A 16,450-nucleotide genomic window follows, 5' to 3' on the forward strand; every position below is an offset into this window, starting at 1 on the left:
AATACTAATTAAATAATCTTATTATTCTTATTATTAATATACTAGAACTTATAATATATTAATAACCATAAGTGTCTTATTTCTCTCATTATAGTCTATCCAAATGCATGATGCCATGCAACCCAAATGGACCATGCCGGGTCGGGTCAAGTCTTACCAATTATAGTTATGGACTTAGACATTAATCCAACAAATGTGACAACCCGAAGTTCGTTCCATCATTTGTAACCCCTTCCGTTAATAAATTCGTCGTTTTCAATTTCGTTTCCGTTTACGTTATTAAATTAAGTCATTAATTTGAGATTGCTATTATGACTTAATGGGTGTCCTAATGCGTTTAGAACTCATATTAACACCCCATTTTAGTAATCGGAAATTTTTTAGAATCGACCATATCGGGTTACGGCAACTTAATCGGGTGCGACCAAAAGCCACGTCTAACGTCGGTATCGGGTAGAATTCCACCGTGTCCCAAACTTAGAACATATTTAAAGCCCAAAAGACTTCATTTTGAATATTTTTCACTCTCTCACTACTCTCTCTCTAACCTATCTCCTCAAACCCATGATTTAGGTTCAAAATCATCAAATTAGGGCTCCAATTCATCAAGGTAACTCCCCTAACTCATAGATTAGCATCCTTAGCCTTCAAATTCGTGCTTAATCTTGGAAAAATGACCATATTCATGTGTTTACGGCCCTAGAACTCTCTTGGGCCGTGAACACACATAAAGGGGGGGGGGGGTTTGAGCCTTAAAACCCTTCCAAACCACCTTTGGGGCTTAGATATGGCTTAATGGCTTAATGGAACGGACTTAGAACACCATGAACTTAATTTTTGGGGAGTAAACTTGAGTTTACTGCCCAAGAACATGCTTGGGCCGTAAACTCATTATCATGGGGAGTAAACTCAATTTCAAGTGTTTAAATGCCACTTAAACACACCAATAGCCTTGGATTAAAGTCTAGAACCAACCACAATCGATTTAAGGGCCTTAAACATGATGAAAACCATCCCTTTTAGAGTTTACAGCCGTAAACCCCCCCAAGAATGGGTTCCTGGGCCGTACACTCACATACACAAGTCAAATGATGCCCTAAATTCATTCTAAGGCTTGTAAAATTGGTTTGAATCACATATGATTAATCTAGAGCCACAAATTCATGAAAGGAATGGTCACATAGGAGCTTACGGCCGTAAACTCCTAGTTTACAGCCGTAAACTCCAATTGGTAATACCTTTGGTGGTTTAACTCATTCCTATGCCTTAGATTAAATCATATCCACCTTCCCCAAGAGTTATTTGACCATTTAGCAACATAAAACCCCTCATCCATGAGTTCATGGCCGTGAACTCATGAGTTGGTCTTAGGGGCGAAAACTCCATGAGAGTTTACTCTTGAAGAGTAAACACATTATCCAAGCCCTATACGTCCGTAGATGTCACCCGGGTCACTCCAAACACTTGATTTGAAGTGTTTTTGTGTCTTGGAGTGTCTAACAATATCTAATTAGTGATTTAAAGTCTAATTAGATACATTTGTATATCATTTCATATTACATAGGAACCTCGCGCGTTATCAAGCCCCGAACCGACACTTAGCATCCAAACCGTCACGTTTTCTCGTCTGGTGAGTTCATACCCCTACCCTTTTTCAATATTTTTCACTGGTTTCAGGGGGGGCATACAAACAAAGTGCAAGGAATATTTGCACTCAAAACTTGTTTTATATGTGTTATGTTTCATATTTCATATGCTTTTAACACTGATAATCGTTACAGACAACCGTTTGAACTTGCAGAACACTTTATCATAGTATTTGTGAAAAACGTTATAAAATGTTGTATTTTATATTTTCACAAATGTTTTTCCACATTATATCAGTAAAAAGAATAACATTTGAACTTTGAACATGAAACTTAGTACACTGTTTTGTCCTCGGTAACACTCCACAGAGATACGCGAGTGGAGGATCATTGTTTTTAACAAGATCTTTCTATATTATTACTAGTAAATTTGTTATTCCTATAAATTGGAGCCACGTCCTCGGAGAACACTCCACTGAGATACGCGAGTGAAGGACCGCACCCGTAACCAGAATCTCTTAGATAGGGAGCGTGACTTGAGTTTATAGATCTATACGGGGCTGACTACCCCGCACCTGGCTGCTAGCTACAGCCGAATCGAAAGGTTCAAGGGTGACGAGAGTCATAAAGTGGTTTGGACTACTTATTGCCATATCTAGTCTATCGTATGGTTATGGAACTCGCAATTTGGATAACAGAGATTTACTCGATAGTAATAATGAATAAAGTAACTTATTTACTTTGTACATATTAGTTTTATATACGTGTTAAAACTAATACATATCACCAGGATGACCAGGTTTTCGGTATACATCTTTTACATTACACTTCGGATCGGTAACCAACTTTTAGGAAAATATGGGATTTTCCTGAGATAACAATTGTACATAACCAGAATCGTGTAACAAACCAGATAACTAAACTTTACACTTAAGAAAATATGGGATTTTCTTGGGTGTGTAACTTTTTCAGAAACCGAAAGGAAACTTGTACATTTTCAGAAAACAAAACCGCTTATGAACTCACAAGCTTTATGCTGATTTTCAAACTGCTTGTATTCTCAGGTCCGCATTAGACAGGTACCCGATGATCCTTTTGGTGAAGACGGAGTGCGTAGAAGACATGTATTACTTTTGTTCATATATATATATATATATATATATATATATATATATATATATATATATATATATATATATATATATATATATATACACTTGGTTTTCAAAAAAATGTAAACTTTTATATGTAATGTAATGGTTGTTTACTTTGATTACTATGTACATTGGTTATGATATTCAACATGAAGTCACCTCCGCCCCGGAACATTTCCGCCCTGGGTTTCGGGGTGTGACATACGGGCCCATACTACCTTCCACACCTACCCATAATTGTATCAAGTATCACCACAACACCCTAATAATAACATATACATAACGAACATTCAATTCCCACTCCTAGAGGAGCACCACTATCCCATAACCGACCTACCAGTCTCACGCAACCCACCCATCCATGAAACTTCCACCAACTCTGCAGCACTAGTGTATGCTAGCCATACATAACGCTGGACCTAATAGACTTTCGAATATCCAATACTACCCTAAGCTCCTAATCAAACAAGAACAGAACATAAGGCCAAATCAAACATTCTCAGGCTATAAGATCTTAATTATATATGGCGGTGATGCATACACTAAATAACTACAGTAATGATGTCAATTTCATACAAGGAAACCCTAGGCTAGCAGGCATCATATAATCAGGCAATTCTATCATGCAAATTCCTGAACATCCCTAGCCTAGTACTAGCATGCTGTTCTAACATATCACATAATCAAATAACTTGTATGGTATTTTGGAGTCTACTTACTGGCTCTGGCAGATCGTACCTCCGCATCCTCCTATACTCATTTTTGAAAACCATTTTAATTTTACTTTGAAAATTCTCCTTGATTTGAGACTGGATTCACACGAATGTTCCTCCAATTCACTCAAACCAAGGCTCTGATACCAAATTGTAACACCATAAAAATTTACAACCAATTTGAACTTTTCAAAACAACCCAGATTCATTAAGTTATTACATAAAGGTTTTCAATTCTTTAATTACCAGAGTATCCCAGAACATCAACATAAAACTGAGGAGCGGTACGATCACACCTTCGCCTTGCCACAGTCTCCCGAAGTACCTGAAACAATACACTGAAACTGTAATCCTGAAAGCTTAGTGAGTTACCCCCAAAATACCAACCACAATACCATACACATATCAAATCATATCATAAACAGAACAGCCATGCATATCGAGTCTACAATGTGACTGGTCCGCCTGCACCAGACCTTCAGTCCACCCAGTCCACTCTCTCTCCGAGTCTAGAGTATGACTGGTCCGCCCGCACCGGGCCTTCAGTCCACCTGGTCCACTCTCTGAGTCTACAATATGAATGGTCCGCCCGCACCGGGCCTTCAGTCTGTCCGGTCCACTCTCCGAGCCTTGGCACGTCTGGTCCGCCCTCTTGGGGCCTTCAGCCTATCCAGAACGCTCACCGGGCCTTCGGTCTACCGGTCCGCCCTGGGTATTTTGGCCTACAACACAAAGCAGGACCCACCTCAACCCAACCCCAGCCCAACCACCATGTGCACATAAAGATATAATCATATAGCAATTCACGACTAATCAACCGATCTAGTAGATCTCATAACATAGCAACATCCTAACCAGGATACCGATCTAACCGGGCGCTAACATAGCATCATCCTATATACCACGATACCGACCTTAACTAGGTCTCTAACATAGCATCATCCTATATACCAGGATACTGACCTTAACCAGGTCTCAAACATATACCATCCTAACTACGAGGATGCAGACATAGCAAAGCAATAACATAACAAAAAACTACCCGGATTCCCATCCGATAAAGGGACGGCCTTAGTGCCTTAAACGCTGTCGATATAGTGAGGATAACTCACCTGCAACTACCGAACTGAAGAAATAAGACCACGCTACTCCGACCACCAACACGAACTCCACAACTGATCATTGACAAATAACCAAAACCAATAAACACCAGTAATTACCAAAATACCCTTGGAAGTCCAACTGGTCAACCCTTGGTCCAAGTCAAAGTCCTCAGTCAAAGTCAACTTTCCTGGTTGACCCTACTCGCCGAGTCAACCCGTTGACTCGTCGAGTTCCTATGCTCAGAAACTCCCATGCCACGACTCAGCTCGCCGAGTCGCCCCAAGACTCGTCGAGTCCAACAAGTTCTGAGTCCTTTCCTGCTCAACTCCCCGAGTCATCCCTCGACTCACCGGTTCACAACTCAACCAGAAAAGGTTAGGGTTCTACGACCAGACTTGCCGAGTCCAAGAACAGACTCGCCGAGTCCAAGGAAATCTTCAACAGACTCGTCGAGTTCCTGCCTATCATCATACAACTCGCCAAGTCTACCCATGTGACTCGCCGAGTTACTATGCGACTCAAGTCTGATATCTAGCCCGACTCGCCGATTCATCTCCCAGACTCGCCGATTCCATACGTAATATCTTCATTCAGACGATCACAGGCCATTCCATTGCTTCCAATACATAGATCTGGACTCCTAGGGCCAGATCCACACGTAAAGTTTCCAACTTTACGTGCATGCAAGGCTCAACAAGCTCTAACCAAACTAAAATGAAGGTTTAAGGCAAGGACACTCTCAATCAAGCCCCAAAGCTATCACTTTCCAGATTCATGAGTCTAGACCAGTCTAGATCTGTAGTAGCAACCATAGATCTGAACCCAAAACTCGAAAAGAGACTCATATATGACAATTGGCCCTAAAACTTCATTCATGAACAATATAAGCACAACAAAGTCAAGGAAACAACTTTTTACCTTTAATCTGATTCCAACAAGCAAGGAAATCAGATCCACTTCGCTCCTCTATGATCCCACCAACTCTTGCTTCAAGTATCCTTCTTCTCCAAGCTCCACAAAACACTTAAATCCCTCTCACTCTCAAATTAGGGTTTGCAAACGATGGGGAAAGCTTCTGGACATCAAAGGGGGTGCTAAAGAGGCTGGAGTGGGGCTTAAGGTTCCTTATATAGGGTGCAAACCCCAGAAATTAGGGTTTCTCATTCCAGCACGGACTCGTCGAGTCCAGCTTCCGACTCGGCGAGTCCGGTCACTTAACATGTGCCCGACACACACTTAGACTCGACGAGTTGCAGCTCCTACTCGCCGAGTTCCTCTCATCCAAACTTACACTTTTACCCCCATAACTCTTGATTCTGACTTTGGGATGTTACACAATACCCCCATCAGTTCTGCTATCTCAACACCGATCACACCGTACTTAGGAAACCTCCCACACTGCAGCAAGTGCAACTACCATCATCATGGAGTCTGTAGAGTGCTGCATTGCAATAGATGCAACATGAAGGGGCACACCGCCCGCATCTGTAAGACTCCGGTCGAGTTCATCACTTCAACTACTAATGTCGGAGTTAGTCCAATATGCCATATATGTGGTGAAATAGGACATTTTAAGAGGGATTATCCAACTGAGAGGAATGACGGGGGAGTAGGAGGAGTTTAACCCCTAGAACAGGTGGAAGCAATAAAGAACCCTGCTACAATTTTGGGTACGCTTCCAATCCCCAATAATTAATTAAAATAATAATTATCCGCTCGTTCGAACCAAATCACAGCACTCGTATAAGACTGAGAACCCTAACAGATAAGCTATGATGGCTTAGGGCATCTCCAACCCACCCCCATACTCCATTTCTTCCCCCATTTCTCCCCCCATTCTTCTCCAACCCTACCCCATTTCCACCTCCATTTTTGGAGATATGAATAGTATTCCCCCATATATGGGGGAATACTATTCATATCTCCAAAAATGGAGGTGAAGTTTGGTTGTCAATTTTAGTCCCTCTCATTTTTATTTTATACATTTCTAGTTTATTTTATCTACTAATTATAATTTAAATGCATTATTTAATATTTATAATATCATGTTGTATACTAATTTATGTTAATTAATCATAAATATAGAGTTTAATTAGTAGAGGGGTGTATTTGACAATATATATAAGTTATAAAAATGGAATATTTTAGGAATATAGTTTTTGGTGTAAAAAATGGGGTAGAAAATGGAGTAGGGTTGGAGATGAAACACTATTTACTCCATTTTTTACTCCATTTATGGAGGAAAAAATGGAGATGGGTTGGAGATGGTCTTAGTATATACATTAGGGTCATTTATAACTAAGATTTGTAGGCTTAGAGTGAGTGATCCCGCCTCATTTCTTGTTCCTTGTTTGGTTGAGGATTTAGGGCAGGGTCACTCAGTCAACTGTCTTTCCAATCTTAATTATACATGACTTGTATACACCAAGCGGTTATAATGAGACCTAGTAGGGATCATTTCATGAAAGTTCATTATTTCAAATTATCAGAACCCTCGTACTGTTAGTACTCGCCAATTTCTAATAAAAAAGGGGTTCGCAGCAATAATAACAGAATAAAACCGAAAGCGCTGAAAACATACGTACATAGGATAGTTCATCGTCCTAGTAATCATTTCTTCCAGATCGACTTAATATGTATTACGTCGAGAAGTTCCGACATCATCATCCGACATGGTTTGTCTTGGTCTTTACCATGCAAAATCTCTTGCTGTGTAAAAGAACTTTTCCCTTAATCAACCGTTAGACGAAATACTTTCAATCTATAACGACAAATCTAATACGAACCCTTATATAGTCTCTCGCTTCAGAACTCCAGAAGTACCCATACTAGGGGTACCACTCCCTTCTAGCCTACTCAGTAGATAGGAAACACGAAGCAAAAACACCCAAGGAGTCTAAAAAATCAGTAACAACCCGAAGTATCTGTTGGATATAATGTCTAAGTCCATAACTATATTTGGTATGTACTTGACCCGTCCCGACATGGTCCATTTGGGTTGCACTTCACCCGAACAATTTATGGATAATCTTTTGAGAATAGTATAAGTTATGATTTATTAATATATTATAAGTTCTAATATATTAATATAAAATCATATTATTTAATTAGTGTTGATCTATAATTAATTTAGAATTAATTTATAGATCAAAAGTATGACTAATTAAATATGGGCTCTTGTATTTATATAGTGTGGGCTAATTCTTATTTGGAATGGGCTAGGCTTGCATGGAAATCCATGGATACTCCATGGAGCTTTAACCCATGGATCTCATGGAAATGAAAAGACATGGGTACTAGGGTTTACATGGATGTAACCCTAATCCACCACACTATATAAAGGAGGCTTTAGTTTTTGAAATTGCACTAGTTGTTGTGAGAAAACCAAGAGGGCCGATTTCAAGAAGTTAGTGACTATTCTCTCAAGTTTCCAAGTTTGTGGTGATTTGTGACTTCCATTTGAGGCATCCGCATTATTGGTGCTAGGCTCTCAAACTCCAAGCAATCAATTACTACTACAAGGTAAGTAATTCTACTAGCTTTATTTGATTCAAGTACCCCATTCCATGCTAGTTAGGATAAGAACCTTGGAAAAATAATTATTTGCATGCATCTTAGTCAAACATAGATCCAAGGTTTCTAGGGTTACATGTACACCATAGGAGTGTTAGAATGCTCAAAACTGTTCAGTGGTATCAGAGCCTAGGCTTGTTTACTTGATACTTGATGCAAATAGCTTGAAAAATCGTTTTTTTTGTTCACTGCTTGTATGAACTCGACGAGTCTATGAAGAAATGCATGCTACTCGTCGAGTCTGTTCTTGCACTCGACGAGTAGAGGCTGTAGTGTCCAGATTTTCGAGTTTTGCTGCTGGAAATGGAGTAGAAGCATTACCCTAAATTGTTTTGGTGTTATAAAACATGTTTTAGATGGTGTAATGTTTATGCTAATCCATTTACGATGGCTATTATAAAAAATTACAAGTTTTATATAAGTTATTTATGATTCTTGAATTTATTGATAATCATGTTCTTGAACTTATGAGATTAGATGATCATATGAATTATTTGTAACCTCCTTGGTAGTTTAATTCTTGATCATTATGTGTTTTAATGGAGTCAATAACTTGTCCTCAAGTTATGGAAAACCAAAGGTCACACTTTAATTGAACAACCATTATAAGAACACATAAGTTATAAAAATGAAAAGTCTTCATTTTAATACTCAATTAACTCATAAGTTATGAGAAATGTAAAGTTTTAAAAGTTTACAAAACTTGCCCTCAAGTTTTGGAACAAGTAAAGTCATATTAAAACTTTAGTTCCAACCCTTAGAATTTTAATTATTAAAATTTAACCCTTATACTTTATAATATTATAAGTGAATAATATATATGTATAAGAACAAAGTCGTCTTACCATTAGTAGGCCTCATTCACGAAGCCGGTCTATAAGGGGGGGGGGGGTATAAGGTTGTTGCCTATAAAATGGCAACTTAATGGGTGTCTATTCTCACCCACCGCTTCCTTGATCGGTGGAGGGTTGTTAGCCGAAAAGGTAGGACAAGGACTATAATTCTCATTTAAGTATGATGAATATACTAAAGTAACTAAACCTTTATTAAATTCCCAATCTTAGTTACTTTAGGAAAATGTGAATAAGGTGCTAATCCATGAAATTACACTTTGCACTTTGATTAAGTCGTTAGTGGAGCGTGTGTGGTTAACCGGCACACTAACCTGAACTTATCAAGGTAGGCAAAGGGTGACTTAATATTTATCATAGTATTGATGGAGCGTGTGTGGTTAACCGACACATCGATTGAGGGGTAGTACATTAAGGGTACCAAGTAATTTGCATGGTTACTTCACACCTTGTTTTGTGATCCTCGACATCCCAGTCACAAAACTTAAAGGGCACACTCGAGATTGAAACATGCCATTGAAAAGTTCAACGAATCTCAAAGAATCTAGGAGTTTCTAAATCAATTAAAACCTAATTAAATATTTTGTTGTTCATGGTGGAAATTGGTGAATCGTCATTCACCTACCTTCAAATATCTTATAGCTTAGATTACAACATCTCTCTTCTAAGTTATAAAATATTTTGTTGGGTCCTAGTATTAATATTACATTTGGGTGTTTTATTAAGGACTATCTTTATATCTAATCTAATCTATTCTTTCTTCTTTTCAGATGTCTTCCAATAACAATGATTCTGGCTCAAACCCTACTGGCTCCTTCTCTCTCATGAATCTTTGTGGGAGAGTCATCTTTGATGGATCCAACTTTATGGATTAGATCAGAAACATCAGGATGGTCTCTCGTTATGAGGACAAAGAATATGTCCTTGATAAGGAGCTAAAGGAGATTGATGAATCAACTGCTACTCCAGAGGAGATTGCTGCATTTCAGGCACATGAAAGGGATGCTACTAAGGTAGCATGCATCATGATGGCCACTATGACAGCTGAGCTCCAAAAGCCCTATGAGGACCACTACCCTTTTGAGATGTACATGGATTTGATGGACCGCTACTATCAAAGTGCTCGTCAAGAAAGGTATGAAATTATCTCCTCCATGATAACTACCCGAATGAAGGATGGTGAAACCATCACGGCCCACATGCAGAAAATGCAAAGGTTTGTGGATCGTTTGAAGAAACTAAATGTTGACTTTCCTAAGGATCTGGCAATAAATATTAGTTTGCACTCCTTAGCTTCATGTTATGATCAATTTAGAATTACATACCACATGAACAAGGAAGAAGTTACAATTAGTAAACTTCAAGGGCTTTTAAAGACTGCAGAAAGTAGTCTTAAAGGCAAGTCGGGTGTTACTACTCCACCTACTCCAACTGCGTCCAATGTTTTGGCAATTAGACATGGCAAAGGGAAGAAGAGAAAGAACCATTATAAGGGTACCAAGGGTAAGACCCTTGAAGGCTCCTCTTCAAGCAAAACCAAGAAAGGTTTTGTCACTCCTTCTGCTAACCCTAATGAGGCTGAATGCTTCTATTGCCATGAAAAGTCGCATTGGAAGCCAAATTGCCCAAAGTACCAGCAAGATGTAAAGGATGGGAAAGTAAAACCCAACCATGCAGGTATATACACTATATTGTCTAATAATAATCACCTCATTCTAAGTCTTGGGTCCTTGATACAGGTTGTGGTATTCACATATGTTCTGATTTGCTGGGACTAAGAAAAAGTGAGAATGTGGAGCAGGGAAATACAAACTTGATCATGGGGAACAGGAAAGCTTCACGTGTCACCAAGATAGGATTTTATTCCTCATTTCTAAATAGTGGGTTTACATTCGATTTGAATAAATGTTATTATTCGCCAGAAATGGCAAGAAATGTTATTTCCTTTCATGCATTATATAAACATGGTTTTACCTTTTATTTTGATAATAATAATGGTGGTATTGATGCTTTCTTTAATAATGTTCTTTACTTTAAAGCATTACCTTGTGATGGTGTGTATGAAACTGTATCTGTTGTAGATAACCTAGGAAATAATGTATTGTGTATTGACTCTTCTAGTAGCTTAGATAAAGCATCTTTATGGCACTGTCGTCTTGGACATGTAAGCAAGAAACGCATTGGGAAACTCCAAAAGGATGGAGTCTTGGAGTCATTTGACCTAAAGTCGGATGATAGTTGTGAATCTTATTTGCTAGGTAAAATGACAAAGTCACCTTTTACTGGCACTTGTGCTAGGGGTGAAGGTTTGTTGGACCTCATACACACAGATGTGTGTGGACCCTTTAGAACCGCCACAAGAGATGCTAATCGCTTCTATCTGACTTTTACTGATGATTTTAGTAGATATGGATATGTTTGCTTAATCAAGCATAAGTCAGTAACCTTTGAAAAGTTCAAAGAGTTTAAGCAAGAAGTGGAGAATCAGTTGGGCAAGAACATTAAGATGCTTCGATCCGATCGAGGTGGTGTGTATCTGAGTACTGAGTTCCTTGACTATCTTAAGGAATGTGGGATTGTCTTACAATTGACACCTCCTATGACACCACAGTTGAATGGTGTAGCTGAGAGGCGCAATCAGACCTTGTTGGACATGGTTCATTCCATGATGAGTCGAGCTTCGCTACCAATCTCATTTTGGGGGTATGCCTTAGAGACTGCTGCCCATATCCTTAATCTAGTCCCTACAAAGAAGGTTGCCAAAACACCTCACGAAGTGTGGACTAGAAAAGTTCCTAATCTAGACCACATCAAGATTTGGGGTTGCGAGGCTTTTGTGAGACGTGAGACTCACGATAAGCTTGAACCTCGAAGCGAAAGGCGTATTTTCATCAGCTACCCACAGAAATCCTTTGGTTACATCTTCTACATACCCAATGATAATGTGGTCTTTGTAGCAAGAAGAGGATTCTTTCGAGAGAGAGAGAGAGAGAGAGAGAGAGAATTCATAATCCAAGGAGACAGTGGGAGGCAAATTGACCGTGAGGAAATTTAAGAGTCAAGTGGTGAAGGAACCTCAACCCTAGCCCTCAACCTGAGGAGGAAACTCCTGTTGAGTCGACTGAAGAATCTGTACCTATGAGGCGTTCCACCAGAGTTAAGAATGCACCTGAGCATTATTATGGTTTCCATATTACTGCAGAAGGTGATACACTTATCAGTGATAACACACTGGTAAATCTGGATGAGCCTAACAGCTACATGGAAGCCATGGCAGACCCTGAGGCTTCTAAATGGAAAGATGCTATGGATAGCGAGATACAGTCCATGTATGACAATCAAGTTTGGAACTTGGTTGACAATGTACTTGATCGTAAGATAGTTGGGTGCAAATGGATCTTCAAGAAGAAGACCGACATGGATGGTAATGTACACACTTACAAGGCACGACTGGTTGCAAAGGGTTATTCTTAAACTCCGGGAGCTGATTATGATGAGAACTTTTCAGTAGTGGCCAAGATTAAGTCTATTAGGGTACTGTTAGCCATTGCTGCATTTCATGACTATGAAATATGGAAAATGGATGTCAAAACCGCTTTCCTTATTGGAAAGTTGGCTGAAGATGTTTACATGGTTCATCTAGAGGGTTTTTTCAGTACAAAGTACCCTAATAGAGTGTGTAATCTTGAGAAATCCATATATGGATTGAAACAAGCACCTCGCAGATGGAATCTTTGTTTCGATGAGAAAGTCAAAGAGTTTGGCTTTTCAAGATGCGAAGATGAATCGTGTGTATATGTCAAGGCTAGTGGGAGTCTAGTTAGCTTTTTGGTATTGTATGTGGATGACATACTACTCATAGGAAATGACATCCTAACCTTGCAGGAAGTAAAGTCCTGGCTTGAGAAGTGTTTCGCTATGAAGGACCTTGGAGAAGCTGCCTAGATCCTAGGGATAATCATTTTGAGAAACAAGAGTAAAAGACTAATTGGACTTAGTCAAAGCACCTATGTGGAAAAAGTGTTGAAAAGGTTCAACATGCACAACTCAAAGAAAGGTGAGTTACCTATCCAGTGTAATGCCAGACTGAGTAAAACTTAGAGTCCGAGTACAGAGGCTAAGATAGCTGAGATGAGTCGAGTACCATATGCTTCCGATGTAGGCTCGATCATGTATGCTATGACTTGTATTCGTCTTGATGTTGCCTTTGATTTGAGCATGGTCAACGGATATCAGGGGAATCCTGGCAAGGCTCACTGGAAAACGGTAAAGAATATTCTCAAGTACATGCGAAGGACTAAGGACTGGGTCCTTACCCTTGGTGGGAGTGATGACTTGAAAGTAGCAGGGTATAGTGATGCTAGCTTTCAGACTAACATGGATAATTTCCGCTCTCAGTCAGGCTGGGTGTTTTCCCTAAATGGAGGGTCAATTACTTGGAAAAGTTCTAAGAAAGATATAATGGCGGATTCCACTTGTGAATCAGAGTATATAGCAGCAAGAGGGGCAACAAAGGAGGCTATATGGTTAAAGAACTTCATCGGAGACCTTGGAGTTGTACCAGCTATAAAGGAGCCAATGGAGATTTTCTGTGACGGCAATAGTGTGGTTTCCTTGGCCAAGGAACCAAGCGATCATGGGAGATCTAGAGACATTGACAGAAAATATCACTTCATCAGACATCGAATAGAAGAAGGAATCCTCGTGGCAAAGAGGGTATCATCGGATGAGAACCCGACAGATCCCCTCACGAAGGGACTGAGTAGGGTTAATCATCTTCAGCATGCTAGGAGCATAGGGCTAAGAGATGATGTAAGTTATACAAGTTAGATAATTTTGAAATTTGTAAAGTGTAATTGACATTTGATGATAAATAAAAGTTGTTATTTATGAGTAAAGCGTTGCTATCTCTTGTCAATCGTTTACTATTATTTCTTTTTGCATGTTTTGACTTCCAAAATAATTATCTTATGGTATATATCATATTATTCAAACTCTCCACATTCGGTCATATGTTGGAAGTAGATATGAATCAAGACTGTCATGGGTTGGCTTGTAGAGGTCTAAGATGTTAGACAAAGCGGGGTTACAACACTCATGAGTGCTCATAAGTTCTGAGTATTGGATTCAACCCACGCTCACTGGTATCACTTCATGGAAGTTATCTCGAGTGATCGTGAGACAGTAATATCATATAAGTCTTCAAAGCTAGAGATATGACTTGTTCCCTATGAGTTGGTTATGCATTGATTGCACGAAAACACATTAGTAACTCGATGTTATAAACCGTTCCTTTGTGTGTAATTCAACAAGTAGTAGAGCAAACATATGAGTCGAAGTTTATCTGTTCCTTCTAGGATTAGAAGCGATATCTCGGCCCCTTGATGATTTTGTTTTAACCTATGTACCGGGCCCGGTCAGAACTAAATTGATGTGTTCAGTTAAGTTCTATGTCAAACAAATCGGAAATCGGGAAACAAATGTTGGACAATAAGCAAGACCATGCTCCATGTATTTGTCTGGCTGATATCTAGAACAGATGATTATATGATCACTTATCTAAAATGGCGCTTCATAGTTCAACAGAGTTTTAAGAGCTACGATTGTTGATCGGTTCCTGAAGTTATACTTGCAACTATAGTTATTGGACTTATCCAAGTGGGAGACTGCTGGATATAGTGTCTAAGTCCATAACTATATTTGGTATGTACTTGACCCGAACCGACATGGTCCATTTGGGTTGCACTTCACCCGAACAATTTATGGATAATCTTTTGAGAATAGTATAAGTTATGATTTATTAATATATTATAAGTTCTAATATATTAATACAAAATCATATTATTTAATTAGTGTTGAACTATAATTAATTTAGAGATCAAAAGTATGACCAGTTAAATATGGGCTCTTGTATTTATATAGTGTGGGCTAATGCTTATTTGGAATGGGCTAGGCTTGCATGGAAATTCATGGATACTCCATGGAGCTTTAACCCATGGATATCATGGAAATGAAAAGATATGGGTATTAGGGTTTACATGGATGTAACCCTAATCCGCCACACTATATAAAGGAGGCTTTAGTTCTTGAAATCACACTAGTTGTGGTGAGTATACTAAGAGGGCCGATTTCAAGAAAGGTTGTAACTATTCTCTCAAGTTTCTAAGTTTGTAGTGATTTGTGACTTCCATTTGAGGCATCCACACTATTGGTGCTAGGCTCTCAAACTCCAAGCAATCAACTACTACTACAAGGTAAGTAATTATACTAGCTTTATTTGATTCAAGTACCCCATGTCATGCTAGTTAGGATAAGAACCTTGGAAAAAATAATTATATGCATGTATCTTAGTCAAACATAGATCCAAGGTTTCTAGGGTTGCATGTACACCATAGGAGTGTTAGAATGCTCAAAACCCTTCAGTATCCCCAATAGATCTCATAGGAAGATCACTTGTACTGCATTTCAAGTTTAAGAAAAGAGACTAAGAACTTATTAGGTTAATCTATCGTTGTTAAATGTATACGCAAGAGTGGTATATAATTTAGACTCAACAAGATTTAGGATGTGTGATTCCACCCTATCTCCTGTTCCTTGTCTGTTTGTGGACTTGGGGTAGAGCCACCCATCCGAACGTTTTTTCAATCTAAATGATATACGAATTGTATACACGAGGTGATGGTTGATGAGAAAAGTATGAGTCTTATCATGAACTTTAGAGCAAAACTCCATAGGCTTACTACAACAACCGAAGATACCTGAGTGGAAGTGGTGGCGGATTGCAATGGGCTTCATAATCAAGTTACCCAAGGCAACAGGTGTACTTTATACCATTTTGGGTGATCGTCGACAGATTAACGAAGTCCGCAAACTTCTTGCAAATTGAAAGAAACAGGCAAAATAGAGAAGCTAACTAGAACGTGGGTCCGAGAGATTTGTTAGACTGCACGGTGTCCCAATATCTGTTATCTCCGTTCGAGATAGTAGAATCATCTCCCAGTTCAGTTAGTCATTTCAGAAATCTCTGGGAACTAGGCTAGTCATGAGCATAACCTACCATTCACAAACTGACAGACAAAATGAGATGACAAATTAAGCATTAAGTCATGCTGAGAGCATATGTAATCGAACTTGGTAAAGCATGGGATACCCATTTACCAACTATTCGAGTCCTTTACCGTACTAGTAGTTAAAGTTGCTCCTTTCGAAACCTTCTATGGTCGCAAGTGCAGATCCTCCCTGCACCGGACTAAAGTAGGTGACACGCAACTAGCTAGAGGTCTAATTTCCAAATGGCACCTTTGCTGGACCGGAATTCATCCGAGAAACTACCGAGAAGAGAGTACGAATCAGGAAGTGACGTAAAGTTTCCAGAGTCAATCAGAAAAGCTATGCCAGCAATAAGTAAAAATCCTTGGAATTCCAGGTTGTTGACCACGCCATGTGAAGGTCTCACCCAAAAGGGCATG

Source organism: Lactuca serriola, chromosome 3, assembly GCF_051521515.1.
Source record: "Lactuca serriola cultivar US96UC23 chromosome 3, Lser_US96UC23_V15, whole genome shotgun sequence".
NCBI classification, from domain to species: Eukaryota; Viridiplantae; Streptophyta; class Magnoliopsida; order Asterales; family Asteraceae; genus Lactuca; species Lactuca serriola.